The 14,355-nt window shown below is 41.3% G+C and overlaps 1 protein-coding gene across 1 annotated transcript in view; it reads right to left on the reverse strand.

Annotated features, from left to right (window-relative positions):
• PPARG (peroxisome proliferator activated receptor gamma) overlaps positions 1-10,745 on the reverse strand; it is a 59,307-nt gene extending 48,562 nt beyond the window's left edge. Inside the window, exon 1 of the mRNA XM_077276273.1 lies at positions 10,424-10,745. The gene's annotated coding sequence lies outside the window, so the exon portion shown is untranslated. The remainder of the gene's footprint in view (positions 1-10,423) is intronic.
• Between the last annotated feature and the right edge of the window lie 3,610 nt (positions 10,746-14,355).

The raw sequence follows: 14,355 nt of genomic DNA on the forward strand, positions 1-14,355 counted from the left end.
GTCTAATTTTTGGTGTTTTTCACCAGTTTTTGATTTGCGCCTTATTCTTCTTTGCATCTTTTTTTAAATTCTATTTTATATGTGTTCACCTGTTGTTATTTTGCGTCTGTGGTTCCTAGTTGTTTTTTAGCTGATTCATCAATTGCAACTTTTTAAAAAGTCGGAAAATTTGCTGAAAATGTTCTCCATTTTCCTCTTGAGTGATTTTATGTACACCAGAGTATTTAGGTGTAAATTTTGTATCATTTTTCAAAACTGCACTAAAAAAAAAAATCACAAAACAGGTAAAGACGAAAATAAAGAGCGTTTTGGACTTTGCGCAAAAGTTCATAAATCGCATGCGTCATTTTGAAGAATTTGGAGCAATGAACGTCAATGAACACCATAAGACAGAACGAGAATAGTGACTTAAGAAAAACTCAATGATGAGTGGGGTCTTTAGACTTTTCTGTGACTACATTTAAGGAACTTGTGGCCTCCATTATTAACCAGTCACAGTCATGCCTTTTATCCCATGTCGGGAAAAGGTCAGAGAAGATGAAATTTAGAGAATGTATCTCAATATTTTAACTTCATTGACCTTTTCCCTACAATCAATTATATTTGAATCCATTGTGAAATAAAATCCTCCTACACAATAAATGATGTCATAAATGAACTGTAGGCTCTTTAATAACAGCGTGGATGTGATGTGGTTAATGTAACTTCCCAAAGTTTTATAGAAAGGGTTCAAGTGAATATATCAAACGGAAATGTCTGAAACCTGCTGGTTTCACAATTCATGAATGACGATTGAAACATTAAAAACGTGGGCAGAACCTGATGACTATGTGGTTTGCTAATACCTAAAAGTCACTAGGTTATTGTGCAGCAATATTCAAATTTATCATAATGTTATTGTTTCATTAAATATTGCAATTAAAGTGAAAAATAAAGGAAAATTATTTTACTATATTACCATAAGTCTTGTGGCACACGGAATACTAAACGTAAAATCTGCAGTCTACAGAAGGCACTGCTCATATCAGTTACAGCCATTTTTTCTAGGTCAAAACCTGAAAATCATAATGATAATTCTTAAAAAAAACAAAAAACATGATACATGATATTATTTTTCATATAGAAGTCACTGTGGCAAGCAGATGATGTTCTATGCATGAGCTGAGTGACATCACCACTCTTCAGAGTCTCCAGAGCTCTCTATGTTCTATGCATGAGCTGAGTGACATCACCGCTCTTCAGAGTCTCCAGAGCTCTCTATGTTCTATGCATGAGCTGAGTGACATCACCGCTCTTCAGAGTCTCCGGATCACTCTATGTTCTATGCATGAGCTGAGTGACATCACCGCTCTTCAGAGTCTCCGGATCACTCTATGTTCTATGCATGAGCTGAGTGACATCACCGCTCTTCAGAGTCTCCGGATCACCCTATGTTCTATGCATGAGCTGAGTGATATCACCGCTCTTCAGAGTCTCCAGAGCTCTCTATGTTCTATGCATGAGCTGAGTGACATCACTGCTCTTCAGAGTCTCCGGATCACTCTATATTCTGATGATGATGATGTTCGTCCTTCGTTTTCGAAGATGATCATGACTTCAGGGTTAGAAAAGAATTAGTAGTTATGGGTCCGGAGGTGGCTGATGAGTCCAATCCGGGCCCTGAAGGTTCGCCCACATAATTGACATAAGGAAGCATATGTGGTCAGTACACCAGATTCTACTTGTGCCTTGCATACAGCGCGCTTTCTTTTTGCGTCAAAGATTTTCCTATCTTCAGCTGCACATGCTCCTGAGGTGATCCTGCCCCGCCAACCTGGACGATCCAGGGCAAGCTCTTCCCATTCATTGGTGTTGACTTCTAGGTTTTTGAGAGACACCTTAAGGCAGTCTTTATAGTGTTTCTTCTGCCACCCAACTGCTCGCTTTCCTTGGCACAGTTCTCCGTACAGCAGTTGTTTCGGTAGTCGGCTGTCAGGCATTCTAACCACGTGTCCAGCCCACCTGGCTTGGACTTTCAGCAGGAGAGTGTAAATGCTGCAGAGCCCAGTTTGTTCCAGAATTGCTGTGTCCGGGACATTGTCTTGCCACTTGATGTGGAGGAGTCTGCGGAGGCAACTCATGTGGAAATGATTAAGCTGTTTAGCATGCCGGCTGTAGACTGTCCAGGTCTTGCAAGCATAGAGAAGTGGGGTGAGGACCACCGCGCAGTAGACCTTCAGCTTGGTGGTAAGGCTGAGTCCCCTTCATTCCCAGATGTTCTTACGCAGTCTCCCGAAGGTGGCACTGGCTTTGGCGATTCTGTTATTAATCTCAGCATCTATGGTTACTTCACGGGAAAGTGTGCTGCCTAAGTAGGTGAAGTTATCAACTGCTTTGAGGTTTTGCTCCTTCACCATGATACATGGCTCCTTGTACAGTTTCTATGTTCTATGCATGAGCTGAGTGACATCACCGCTCTTCAGAGTTTCCGGATCACACTATGTTCTATGCATGAGCTGAGTGACATCACCGCTCTTCAGAGACTCCGGATCACACTATGTTCTATGAATGCGCTGAGTGACATCACCGCTCTTCAGAGTCTCCGGATCACTCTATGTTCTATGCATGAGCTGAGTGACATCACCGCTCTTCAGAGTCTCCGGATCACGCTATGTTCTATGTATGAGCTGAGAGACATCACCGCTCTTCAGAGTCTCCGGATCACACTATGTTCTATGTATGAGCTGAGTGACATCACCGCTCTTCAGAGTTTCCGGATCACACTATGTTCTATGTATGAGCTGAGTGACATCACCACTCTTCAGAGTCTCCGGATGACTCTATGTTCTATACATGTGCTGAGTGACATCACCACTCTTCAGAGTCTCCAGATCACTCTATGTTATATGCATGTGCTGAGTGACATTACCGCTGTTCAGATTCTCCAGATCACACTATATTCTTTGCATGAGCTGAGTGATATCACTGCTCTTCAGAGTTTCCAGATCACTCTATGTTCTATGCGTGAGCTGAATGATGTCACTGCTCTTCAGAGTCTCCGGATCACACTATGTTCTGTGCATGAGCTGAAAGATATTACCTCTCTTCAGAGTCTCTGGATCACTCAAAGTTCAATGCATGAGCTGAGAGACATCACCGCTCTTCAGAGTCTCCAGAGCTCTCTATGTTCTATGCATGAGCTGAGTGACATCACCGCTCTTCAGAGTCTCCAGAGCTCTCTATGTTCTATGCATGAGCTGAGTGACATCACCGCTCTTCAGAGTCTCCAGAGCTCACTATGTTCTATGCATGAGCTGAGTGACATCACCGCTCTTCAGAGTCTCTGGATCACTTAATGTTGTATGCATGAGCTGAGAGACATCACCGCTCTTCAGTCTCCAGAGCTCTCTATGTTCTATGCATGAGCTGAGAGACATCACCTCTCTTCAGAGTCTCCAGAGCTCTCTATGTTCTATGCACGAGCTGAGAGATATCACCTCTCTTCAGAGTCTCCAGAGTTCTCTATGTTCTATGCGTGAGCAGAGTGACGTCACCGCTCTTCAGAGTCTCCAAATCATTCCATGTGCTATGCGTGAGCTTGAAGTCTCTTTTACAGTGAAAGCCTATAGAGTCTTGTCCTGATGCTCCATAGAGTTACACTGTAAAAGCCAATTACTGGTCAGGTCACACAGATCGCAGTGTGACTCGGAGAGTGTGAAGAGCGGTGATGCTGACATCACTCAAAAGAGGCACTGGACACTGAGAAGACGGCAATAGATGAGAATATATTAAGACACTCACTAAACTACATACACATGTACATATATTTAGCGGGACAAGAAAAGTTCTTGGGAGGGCTTCTTAAAGTCTGCTAATTGTAAGACTTTCCCTATCTAAGAACTGCAAGACAGTCACAGACACAGTAAGCATAGTAACATACATACAGTACTGTGATGTAACTAGCCCTCACTAGAAGTCACATGCCACTGGTCACACACAGCACAACCAACGTCTGCTAGACATCAGATGTGACCTTCTCCAAAGTATATGTACTAAAATCATACCCTGAATTCATTGCAATACCTTAATTACAGGTTCATGTCAAAATTATAGTCATGTAAAAATGAATATGACAGGCAAACTAATACTAATGGTCTTGGATCAAGGGTTATATTCTCGACAGTATTGTAGCCCTATTAAGACGTTGTATAAAATGTAGCCACATTACAGTGGTATAAAGTGATGTGAACTTTTTTTTCTATATTTCCATGAAACAGTTGCAAAGAAAGCCCCTTGTCGTCCATTAAGTGGGACCCCAACAATCACAGGAATGAACAACTAAGCGCTCCGGGCCTTTAATGTACATTAGAGATTTAAAAAAGTTTCATTTACTCTAAATCCTATAAAACTAAATCGGACTACAATGATCATATTATCTTCCCATTGGCTTTAATATAAGAGTCATCATCACTTGAGTGAAACGATCAATTGATATTGAAGAAGTCATTCTGTTTCAGGCTTACTTATAAGGCGCATCCATATTATACACATGTTTTGTAACATATTAATCTCTTCCGACATGCCGAGCCAAGGCGCCACTTCACTACCAAACAACCAACCGTTTCCTATTCCCAAAGAAATATAAATTATAACTTTTGAGCTTTCCTGGCACCATTTTTCCGGAGGTAAGTGGTTCATCTATTGGCCATATAACTCATTTGCTAAGCCAGCACTGCTTGTAATGTGAAAGTGTAGGAGAGAGACTTAGGTCCTCTCTCAGACTCATGCAGTTGGCAACAAATCTTTAATTGATCGATTAACATAAATAAGATGACTTATACTTTCCTTACGACATGGTAGCTCATCCCAGAGACATTATCAAAATTAAACTTGGTCCATCCAAACAAGTTTTCAAAACTGCGACGAGGTTGGAACTTTAGCTGAGATCTAGGCTAAGGTCTCAAAATGTCAACAACTTGTTCGAAAAGCTAATAGGAAACTATGAATGTAATGAAGCCGTATACTATATCAGTATGGAAGAATATATGTCAACAAGTATGCCATTTTTCTTATCAACGGCATTCAGGCTCAGATGGGCTATTTCCCAGAGTGACGAGATAGATCCCATAGACCTACTGCACAAATGTAATGTTCACAGAAGACTCTATGGACTCCAGGGACAACTTACTTCTATTTCGTACATAATGAATATGTTTAGTCCATTGTTCGTCAAAAAACATAAGTTACCAACAAAAGGTGTATGAGGTCTCTACAATCAATGGACTCAATAAGTAATTTCATAGTTTTATATCATGATAATAATAAAGATATGGTGACATCAAAATGATCAGAGTAGACAGTAGAGACCGGGTACAGCAGAATAACTTTCTTCTTATGGAAACATAATAAAACAGATCTCAGAATTACGATAATTCTTTTTTTTCTGGGAGAATGCATACAGGAGAAGAGGCCGATAAGCAAAAGTGAACTCCTTTTCCATTTGCTATTTCATCCCCCTACAAGCAATTCAGTAACAGGAACCTGTTCTTCTTCTTTCCATATCATGTAGATGAGATAAAGTGTCATTCTAAGGGCTCATTCAGACTTCAGTGATGTTTCTTCTATACAAAAGACTGGCAAAGTTCTCTCAAACAAAGATGAAAAGTGGACAGCACTTGGATGGCACACGGATAGCATCCAAGTGCTGTCCTTTTTTCCCCCCAGACTCATTGACGTCCATTGATTAGTTTGATACGTGAGTTGGGTCCAAATTGTACATGTCTCCATGTTTCGGTGCAGATCACTCGGTCCACAATTCTCCCCTCTCAGACTTGTTCACAATATAATATCTATTGAAAGGGCAAGTGATTCCCACTAGGGTAGATCCACACAACTGCTTTCTATCCATTTGAGAGAAACAGTCTGATCAGACTTTGATCAGAGTGGCGCCAGTTTTTCTCCACTTACCCCATTCAGTCAGTCCATGAAATTCGGACAACACTCGGATGTCATTTGAGTGAAGTCCGATGTTTTTTCACGGACCCAAAGGCTTGCATTGCCATTTTGATCTGATACTCGGATCAAAATTTGACATGTCTCCAATTTTTTCCTTGGACTGCTCGGTCTAAGAAAAAAAATTGGACCGTGCACAGCCCCATAGAATATCATGGGCACTAGTACTATACAAAAACAAGGGAAATTTCTTCCTGCTCCTAAGATAAAATTCAAGAATTCTTTATTTGAAAAACATTAAAATTCCATAGAAATTCTGGGACATAGAATATCAGACAGTCCAAATGAGCAACGCATTTCGATCACCGAGGTGATCTTTGTCAGAGCTTTGACAAAGATCACCTCGGTGATCGAAACGCGTCACTCTGGCACCCCACAATTTGAGCAATATCACATATTATATTGATGATATATTTTATACCACTGATCTAAAGTATTAATTGGGAAAGGTAAAAAAAGATGATGGAGTTTCGAGCTAAGTACTTGTGTGATTGTGGAGAAAACCCGACGACCCGAAGAACATCAACAAGGGAATTTGTGTTTCCCTAATTGAATATTAATGATGTTATTCCGAATCTGATGGTTTTAATCTTTGACATCCATTTAGGATGAACATTTCGTAAATCTATAAAGATTTTTGCTATATTTACCCTTAAATTTTGTCAACCTCAGAAACAGGTCAAGCATGGTCAGGTACGGACTGGGGCTGAAATTTAGCCCTGGCTTTTGAAATCACACAGGCCCATTTTGTCCTCATCCCGATGAACCAGATGGGATATATTACTAATATTACTCTGGATGGAGGAAAGGAAGATTTTCTACAAGACCAATATTTCTAATGATGCCCGTGGCCTGCTGGGGCAAGTGACGGTGCATCACAACTCTTAACAGTATGGATGTCTTGAGAACACCGATTCTGTTAACAACGTAGCAGACAAGGCAGCCCATGACCAGACAGGCCCTTCTGGCATTTGCCAGAATTGCCAGATGGCCAGTCCAGCCCTGAGCATGGTCATTGGGTTCTGTAAAGATAGACCATCAAGACTTTATGTCAAAATTAATGTTAAATAGTTGTATTTTTTGTCTCAAAAGGAAACCTGAAAATAAACCCATTTTGCTGGAAATACCTGATTTGCACTACGTTCTACTGTTGGGTATAAATGTATTCATTTTCAGACTGGAGGCTAGTGGACAAACGTATTAATTTTCAGACTGGAGGCTAGTGGAGAGTCTTTCTTTGATGGCATGTCATGGATTCCTCGAATAAGACTAAGTGGAGTTTGGCTCTTAGCTAATGTCCACCTGTTTGCTTGTTCTTCATCTAGAACAAACAGGAACCTGAATGTCAGAGAAAAACCTGCCTAACCTCATAATCATTCATAGATGGCAGGAATGTGACACTACGAGCAGTCAAGTGTAAGACATCATCACGACAAGGTCTCATCAGTTTGGAGAGAGCAGAGAACAGACACTTGTGCTCACGCTGCGGTCGGTATAAAGTCTCCTGGCACGGAGACGATCATTGTGACCTACTGTAACTCGTAGGGTGGAATATGCACTCGTTTGACCTGAACTGCTGATAGGGTTCAAAGGGTTTCTATGTATTGATTTCGGTAGGACTCATATAACAGGGGACATGTAGTGCTCACACTTGTCACCGATCAGTGATAACAGGATTTATACATATTTTGCTTGTCTATAATATATAGATCAGATAAGTCCACAGCTCTTCATGGAGTAATATCTAGGATACACTATAGAATATATAGCGGATGGTTATGAAAAATGACCCAGGAGCTGTGATCAGGAACTATTCTGCTCTAATTAAATAATCATTTTATAGAATAACATTCCGGAATCTAACTTTTCAATAAATCTCAAACTTCCTTTTATTTCTTAATACAAAAAAAAAAAATTCTCTTGCAACATTTTCCTTGACAGAACATGTCAGTGTCTGTCCTGATTGCAAATCGCTCAGACGCGCACGTGGGTTCCCCAAAAATTCACTTCCTAAATCGCTTTTAAATCATGTGACCCGAGAAGTGAAAACTCTGCAAAGTATTCCTGCTGATTCACGTGAAGAATGTGATTTGTGACGTCACGGGCCAAAAAAAAAATCAAAAAATTTTGATTTAAACTTCGGTGTTTGATTAGAGGCACATTTGTCGTATGAGAATAATAGACTACAATGTATCCCTAAAATAAATTATATAAATATTGCTATATATTTCTAATTTCCCAAATGTAGGCACCTTCCAGTTCTTATTGCCACAGTCATATTTTATCATTACGCATAATAATAAAAAAATGAGTTTATGTATTATTTTTGCTATGATCAGGATGATTTATGGCATAACATTTTGGTATGTTTGGTGTTTGCCTGATCAGGTGGGGGGAATGTATCTGTGTCTATACAGTTGTGCAGAATTAAACAGCAAAGAGAATACATAGAAAATAATATTCATATTATGTAACCGCAATCTTTAATCTTTGTTCACTTTAGATAATCTGGCTAATCTGTCATTACAAATACATCACCCGAGACATTACTACATTACAAAATAGGTAACGTGATACTGAGAAAACCAGTCTGCTGCAATCAGGCTGTAACCTGGACACACTGCATCCCATATCAGCCCCATTACTGACTGGTGTATATCACGTATCACAGAAACACCCTGACCAGTAACGACCACGCTCTTCAGTACATTACATACCGACCTCACTCCAGGCCTAGTGACCAGTCTCCTGTCCTCAGAACATCGTCCTGAGCAATGTGTAGTCTGAAGAACCTACATATCTCCATTTAAAGTCTCATTCATAGGTCAATATTTTTCATCAGTATTTCATCAGTATTTGTATGCCTTAACCAGGAGTGTCTCTGAGGCCTCATTCACACACCAGTATTTGGTCAGGATTTCATCAGTATTTGCACAAGTTCAGTATTTGGTTAGTAGTTCACATCAGTAGTGGTCAGTATTTCATAAGTATTTGCACGCATTCAGTATTTGATCAGTATTTTACCTAAGTATATGTAAGTCATAACCAACAGTGTCTCTGAGGCCTTATTCACACATCAGTATTTGGTCAGTATTTCAATAGTATTTGCCCACATTCAGTAATTGGTTAGTCGTTCACATCAGTATTTTACTATTTGCACACATTCAGTATTTGGTCAGTATTTAACCTAAGTATTTGTAAGTCATACCCAACAGTGTCTCTGAGGCCTTATTCACACATCAGTATTTCATCAGTATTTGCACACGTTCAGTATTTGGTCAGTATTTTACATCAGTATTTGTAAGCCAAAACCAGGAGTGGAACAATCAGAGGAAAAGTATAATAGAAACATATGCACCACTTCTATATTTATCACCCACTCCTGGTTTTGTATTACAAATACTGATGTAAAATACTGACCAAATACTGCTAGTGTGAACATGGCCTACAACACAGAACAGGAGTCAATCTTTCAGTTACAGTTTTTCTCTGTAAGTTTCACTCCTGGTTTTGGCATACAAACGCTGATGGAAAATACTGACCAAATACTGATGTGTGAATGAATCCTAATGATTAGTGTTGTAGCCCACAATAAGGCCTCATTCACACATCAGTATTTTGCATCAGTGTTTGTATACCAAAGCCAGAAGTGGAACTTAGGCCACATTCACACGTTCAGTATTTGGTCAGTATTTACATCAGTATTTGTAAGCCAAAACCAGGAGTGGGTGATAATACAGAAGTGGGGCATATGTTTCTATTATACTTTTCCTCTGATTGTTCCACTCCTGGTTTTGGCTTACAAATACTGATGTAAAATACTGACCAAATACTGAACATGTGAATGTGGCCTTACAGAGAAAAACTATAATTGAAAGATTGAAACCTGTTCTGTGTATCTGAGACACTGCTGCAAATACTGATGAAATACTGATGTGTGAATGAGCAGTACAGTACAGCTGATCACTTGCTCTTCATTCTCTCACCCCAGTGTATTAGAACACTGGTATAGCGTTAAGAAAAAAGTGTATAGAATCTTGAAATAACACAAGTGCAACAATGTTGCAAAATTGTAAACAAAAGCCTAGAAAATACAGAATACTATGGATCATGTAGCAAATACATCCAGTCATTTACTCTGGAAAGTAACATTTGGTTATGTAAAGTCAAGTTAAGGGGGTACTCTGATCATAATATGTCATTGGGAATCTGGGGTCCCACTAATATTCAGACTGAACTGGTCAATGCTGTGATCCATGTTATATTAATTATCAGCTGGGGTCACATTTCCCAGACCTCCATCATATCTAACAGATAAGTTATTAAATAACCAGAAACCCCCTTTATATCACATGCAACAGAAGGGAATTAAAGTGCCAATGTGTCTGAGTAATAGAATGTAATAGAATGTAAGAAGGTGGATGTCACTGACCTGCAATGGTTGTCAGTCAGTAGGACAGGCGTGCTATCTTGCAGCTCAGTAGTAGTCAGCCATAAGCTGGCAGCAGAGTCCAGACTGGAGGGGATAGTGTCCACTTAAAGCTGCAGCTGTCACATGAAGTGAGGACACTTCAGTCTCCACTATTCTGTCACTGTGCCTCTTCCCTCTCATCAGACCCTGCCAGTACTACTGTCAAGCTCTCCAATGTGTGTCACTCCCCTTCCCTGTGTCAGATCCTCCCTCTCCCCACCCCAAACCCTCCTAGGCTCTGGAGAGAGCACATTACTGACTGTCCTATCTGCACTGAACTATCAGCCCCTGACTGTCTGATCCCAATACTTGTAGGGTGCCCCGAGCAATTCCAAAATTTGTCAAATAAAGCTGATTAGAAGATGCTGCCACCTACTGGCTTATAAGTTTCTTTCTTTAATCAAAATTGACATTTATATAAATATATAGCAGATAGAGAGATGGCGGAACATATGCTCTGGACCCCCTTGGTGCCGGAGGGCAGTCACCCTGTTTTGTCCGCGCTATTTAACTAGAAGAGAAAAGAACAGACTCCTGTCCATAATGTGATCAGAAAAGATAACAATGCTTTATTGATTCGCAGTACGTTACAATAGAAAACATCTAAAAATATACAGGGATACTATATATAGAAGACAGAGAACCTAATGGTAATCCAAAGCAATAAGTGTCATGTGAACGTAGTACATAAGATGTAGCTATCAGGAAATGACATGTGTATGGTTAGAACTGCAGCCTTGTAACGTGGGGGTCCTGGGTTCAAATCCCACCAAGGACAACATCTGCAAGGAGATTGTGTGTTCTCCCCGTGTTTGCCTGGGTTCTCCAGTTTCCTCCCACACTTCTGATAGGGGATCTAGATTGTGAGCCCCAATGGGGACAGGCATGGTAAAATAAATATATCATGCATATACTCAAATGTGCCTCAATGGAACTTGTCATGTGAAAAAACACTATTAGCCTCAGGTATGGGGTTAATCTGCAGGTTAATAGTATTCTGATCCGCCTGGCGCCTGCACTTAGACCCTCGATCTGACCGGGTAGGTGCTCGGATTCAATATTGGCATCGCCTACACCGAAGAAAAAAAGGAAAACATCCGGCGCTTACAAGTTAATGAAAAATTAAAAATGACTTTATTGTAGAAAAAATAAGTTAGAAATCCAACATATGAAAGACAAGGAATCAATGACAATCACGGTGTGTATTCTTAATTGTAGCACTGTAAGAACACATGCTGTGTTCGAGACGCGTCAGTTACTGCTTTGTCTTTCATATGCTGCATTTTTTACTTATTTTTTGCACCATAAAGTGCCTTTTTCATCCACTTGAGAGTGACTGATTTTTACCTTTTTCTCCCACAAAATTACATAAATTATGGAAGATGTCATGCCATACAGATTAAACTATCAGGACTCGGAGTCCCCTGGACAAGCGTTTTGCTTGGTTTCCTCAGAAGAGCTAAGTGAACCAGCCAACTGAGCTCTGCTGCATCAGTCACACTCATCCACGGTGTATTGACTAAAAGCAGAGGAATCTGACACTGGTAAGAGTTCCATCCGAGTGTCAGCTTAGTGTGATCCGATGAGAAAATCGTAGCTCAGATGAGAAGATTGAGAACTAAATTTATCCTCCTTCTCCATTCTGTGAGCCCAGGAAAATGGGACTGCACTCGGATGTTATCCGAGTGCAGTCCATGATTTCCATGCGCCCATAGGCTTGAATGGGTGAGTGGCATCCGATTTGCCTGCAGATTGCAGCATTCTATGATTTTTTGTCACGCGACTCGGTATGAGAAAAAAACGCAGATCTGCCCTGCCCCATAAAATAATGATAATATGAGTGCTATCCGATAAAACATAAGATAGTACTCAGCCAATGTATACACTCGTGTGAGCGAGTCCTAATATTAATCTGATTTTTATAACACCCCCTCTCAGTGCCAGAATGGGACTCAAATTCATGGCTGACAATTGAAAGCACAGTATGTGTGCTCCATATTGTGCCTCCACATAGTAACAATGTCCACTCCGTGCCTCTAAATAGTAATAGTGGCCCCTTCTGTGCCTCCACAAAATAATAGCTCCCCTATTGTGCTTCCATATTGCTATATTGCCCTCCTATGCCTCCATATAATCATTGTTCACCCTTTGTACTAGTAATAAAGCCCCCTATTTGCATCCATATAGCAGTAGCTTCCCTTTTGTGACTCCATATAGTAATAATACCCCCCTGTGCCTCCATTTAGTAATAATGCAACCCTGTGCCCCCATAGTTATAATGCCTTCATATAGAAATAGTGCTTCCTTGTGGAACGCCCGGTAGGGCCATGGGGTACTTGATACCGGGTCCGGTACTTAAAGGGGATGTGTTACGGCGGCGACGGCGACCCGGTCCGTGGCCCTGGGCGCCCAAGTAAAAGGGAATGTCTTTAAGGGGATTTTGTGAATAAAGTTTGTTCGTGACGTCACCTGTGGTTCTTGGTCAGTGATGACTGACGCTGCTTAAAGGGGTCCTCTGGGGTGATGTTATGGCAGCAATTATGATATGACTTCCCACAGGTGAAGCAGGGTCCCCAGGGCTCCCGGTGTAGTAGTGTCAGGTGGTAGGTGGTGTAGAAAGAAACAAAGGACACATGGTTGCAGTCTCTTTAACTTTGTACAGCCACAGTCCAGGGTACCGGATCACAGATGCTGGTATGGTCCGGCCGGCTTGGACTCGAATCTGGAATCCCTGTAACCAGGTGGGATTGGAAGCCTTCCTACTAGCGCTGTGGTGTTGTAGTCCCTTGCTGCCTTAGGCCTCACACAAGGTCCTCACGTTATCTCTCTGTCCTCCTTTAGGTAGGACAATACTTGACAGGTAACTCGAGCCTTTTTACAAGATCTCTATCAGGACCCGGGATCTATCTGCTACTGTGTCTTCAGGTGTAAGGTGGACAGGTAACTTGCAATCTGCTGTCCCGCCGGTTTCTGCTGCGAGATGTAGAATACTGCACAACCTCGGTCTTCCGGCTACCGGTATCTGCGCTCAGCGTGGAGGAAGCCCAGTTGCAGCTTCTCTCTCCAGCTCTTAACGTCACCTTTAGTTTACCTCTGTGCCTCATACAGTTATAAAGCCTCCATACAGCGTATGTATGTGCTCTATGCTCCCATGTGGTAATAGTGCTCCCTCTATGCCTTTAAATATTCATAGTGTCCCCATCTAAGCCCTCATATAGTAGTAGTTCCTCCTCTGTGCCCTAATATAGTAACAGTGCCCCAATTGTACCTTTATATATGTAGCTATAGTGCCCTTTTGTCTCCACATAATGAAGTGCCCAGCTATGCTCCCAGATAGTATTAGCACCCCATTGTGCCTCCACAGAGCTACAGTGCCTCCTTTATGCCTCCATATTGAACCCACACCCCTTTGTGCCTTTATAAAACAGTGGCCTCCTCTGTAACCCCAGATAGTCATAGTGTCTCCTTTATGCCTCTGTAGAGCAGTAACACCCCCTTTTGGGCCTAATAGTAGTAATAGTACCCCCTTTGTGCTTCCATATTGTAATAGTATCACCCTGTGCTACCATATAGTAATAATGTTTCCTTTGTATGCCTATTTAGTAATGATACTCCCTTTACGCCTCCATTCTTCCATATAATTATCATGCCCCCTCTGTGCCTCTATGTACAAATAGTGCCTCCATTTAGTAATTGTCATGGGTTTACCGCGACAGAGAGGAGCCAGAAGACCGCAGCGTCTGATTTCTCCTACTCCTGCACTGTTTAGAAGCACTTCACCTTCATATTAAACGGTGCAGTTTTATTTTAGCACTGCAGGGGTTAATCTGCTCCATTGAGAGCTCTTGGAAGCTTTCCTGCTTTAAGGCTCTCAGCTGTTCACTGTTAGCCAC

Source organism: Ranitomeya variabilis, chromosome 8, assembly GCF_051348905.1.
Source record: "Ranitomeya variabilis isolate aRanVar5 chromosome 8, aRanVar5.hap1, whole genome shotgun sequence".
In the NCBI taxonomy this organism is placed as follows: domain Eukaryota; kingdom Metazoa; phylum Chordata; class Amphibia; order Anura; family Dendrobatidae; genus Ranitomeya; species Ranitomeya variabilis.